Genomic DNA, 2,709 nt, shown 5'->3' with positions numbered 1-2,709 from the left:
TGAATTGACTTGGTGCCTCATTCAAAAATCAATTCAGCATATCTATTACTGAACTCTCTTTTCTGTTCTACTGATTTATTTATCTGTGCTTATGCCTATATCAAACTCTTAATTATTGTAGCTTTTTTATTGAGATGGAGTCTCACTATATTGCCCAGGCTGGAGTGCAGTGGTGCTATCTGGGCTCACTGCAACCTCCACCTTATGGGTTCAAGTGATTCTCCTGCCTCAGCCTCCCGAGTAGCTGGGATTACAGGTGCATGCCACCATATCCAGCTAATTTTTTTGTATTTTTGGTAGAGATGGATTTTTACCATGTTGGCCTGGCTGGTCTCAAACTCCTGACCCCAAGTGATCCACCCGCCTGGGCCTCCCAAAGTGCTGGGATTATAGGAATGAGCCACAGCACCCTGCCTATTGTAGCTTTTTAGTAAATCTTAAAATTAAGTAATTTCTCAAAGTTGTTTCTAGTTCCTTTGTATTTCTATATAAATTTTAGACTCATCTTGTCAATTTTTACAAAAAATTGACTGTAATTTTAATAGGGATTGTATTGAATTTATATATCAATTTTAAAATAATGGACATCTTAACATTCCAGCTTTCAGAGAATTGTCCATAAACATTTATTTGTTCTTCATTAATTTCCTTTAGCAATGTTTTGCAGCTTTCAGTTAGAAATCAGAGAGAGAGCAGGAGAGATAGAGAGGGAGGAGGGAGGGAGCAGAGAGAGAGAGAGAGAGAGAGGCACTCACTGTGTTGTCAAGGCTGACCTCAAACTCCTGTGCTCAAGTAGTCCTCTAGGAGGTTGGGATTTCAGGTATGCACCACTGTGCCTGGATAAAATCTTACATATATATATATATTTTGGTGTTTATATCAAGCAAATTTATTTACTCAAAATGTCTTTAATGTTTGAAAACACCCAACCTCCTACAACAACCGAAAACTCTGCTGAGTTGGAATCTTGCACCGTGGTGTCTTGAGAGCCTGCGCAGTTGTGAATGGAGTAAGGAGCCAAGACTGGGTGGGGGCCACCACGCATCAGGGCCACTGAGTGGGGGAAGACGAGGGGTGGGAGGCTGAGAGCCCGGGAGGAAGCAGTGGCTGGTGGGAGACACGGGCCCCAAACCCCCAACACAGTGGACCCTGTGCAGTCTGGGCGAGGACGCCAGGCACCAGCTGCCCCCAGGTGACCTCCCTGTGGGGGTCTTGTACCTCCTGAGGCCGGATCTCGCATAAATACACAGGTGAATGGGACGGGCTGGGCCATGGGAAGACTCATCCCAGGATGCGAGCTCTTGAGTGGAGGCTGCCTGCCTTGGGGAGCCCAGAGGAGGAGCAGCCGGGAGACAGCTGGGGGGCTAGACTCCGGCAGGGCAGGGGCATCCATCCTGCAGGTGACGGGGGTCATTGTCCATGTGTCTGCCTCTAGGGGCTGTCAGGGAGGTGGCTACTGCATGAGCCGGTAGGTGAGGTACCTGCCCGCCATCTCGCTGGGCCGGATGATCTTCACTACCTGCCCATGCTTTATCCCAAAGTAGCGCGCCACGGCGTCCCCTGCCTGGATCCTGGGCAGCTGGTTCTCTCGGAGCTTATATCAGGCCAACAGCACTGTCACCTCCTCCTTGGTCATGACAACATACTTAGGGACTAGCTCGTGCTCTGTGATGTTGATGAGCAATTTCTGCTGCAGAAATTGCTCCAGAATGTACTTGGGAGCCATGTCGACCAGGCACTACTTGGCGGAGGGCGTCATGCCCTGCTGCACCATGATGAGGACCCGCGTGATGTTCTCCTGCTGCGGACCCGCGTGATGTTCTCCTGCTGCGGACCCGCGTGATGTTCTCCTGCTGCATGCGCCGGCAGTACACGTTGAGGGTCTTGATACCCACCTTGGGCTCCTCTGGAAAGAACACAAACATCTTGTCGGTGGGGTCATCGTTGTGGGCCACCAGCGCAGTGAGGTCCATGCGCCGCCGCTGCCCCTCACTTGGCTTGTCCCCAAACTGGGCTTTGAACTCCTTCAGTGTCTGGTTAAGCTCGTCCTAGGTCACTAGGTAGCCACGGTCATGGCACAGCTGCATGATGGTCTTGCGGATTTTCCAGAGCCGGTACATCTCCTCCTTGTCGTCCATGGCCGCCCTAAAATCTTGCATATTTTTCACTGGATGCCTTTTTAGGGATTTGATATTTTTTAATGGTATTTTAAAAAAGTTTTATTTTCCAGTTGTTTGCTGGTGGCAAATAGGACAACAGTTAGACTTTTTATATGCTCCAAGAATTCTAATTTCACTTATTAATTCTAGTGTTTGTTTTGGGTAGATTCAATAGGATTTTAATAATCATACTGTCTATAAATAACAATAGTTTTGCTTCTTCCTTTCCAATACTTACGCATTTTATCTTATGTTCTTGCTTTATTACATTGGCTAGGACTTCCCTTTCTTTTATTTTTTTATAACTTTTTTTCTATTTTATTTTATGTTTTGAGATTAATAAAATTCAAGACTGGTATGTCTTATATTATGTCTTTAAGTTAGATTATATTTTTTCTTTGCCTTTTCTTTTTCTTTTTGAGACTAAGTCTCGCTCTGTCACCCAGGCTGTAGTGCAGTGCACCATCTTGACTTGCTGCAACCTCCGCCTCCTGGGTTCAAGCATTTCCCCTCCTCAGCCTCCTAAGTAGCTGGGATTATAGGCATGTGC

General features: G+C 46.8%; 1 pseudogene; it reads right to left on the bottom strand.

The window, feature by feature from the left end:
• Window positions 1–762: 762 nt before the first annotated feature.
• Window positions 763–2,303, bottom strand: LOC100989043 (DNA-directed RNA polymerases I, II, and III subunit RPABC1-like; annotated as a pseudogene).
• Window positions 2,304–2,709: the final 406 nt, after the last annotated feature.

This window comes from Pan paniscus, chromosome 9 (assembly GCF_029289425.2).
Source record: "Pan paniscus chromosome 9, NHGRI_mPanPan1-v2.0_pri, whole genome shotgun sequence".
Taxonomy (NCBI): Eukaryota; Metazoa; Chordata; class Mammalia; order Primates; family Hominidae; genus Pan; species Pan paniscus.
This window is presented reverse-complemented; position numbering and strand designations above follow the sequence as displayed.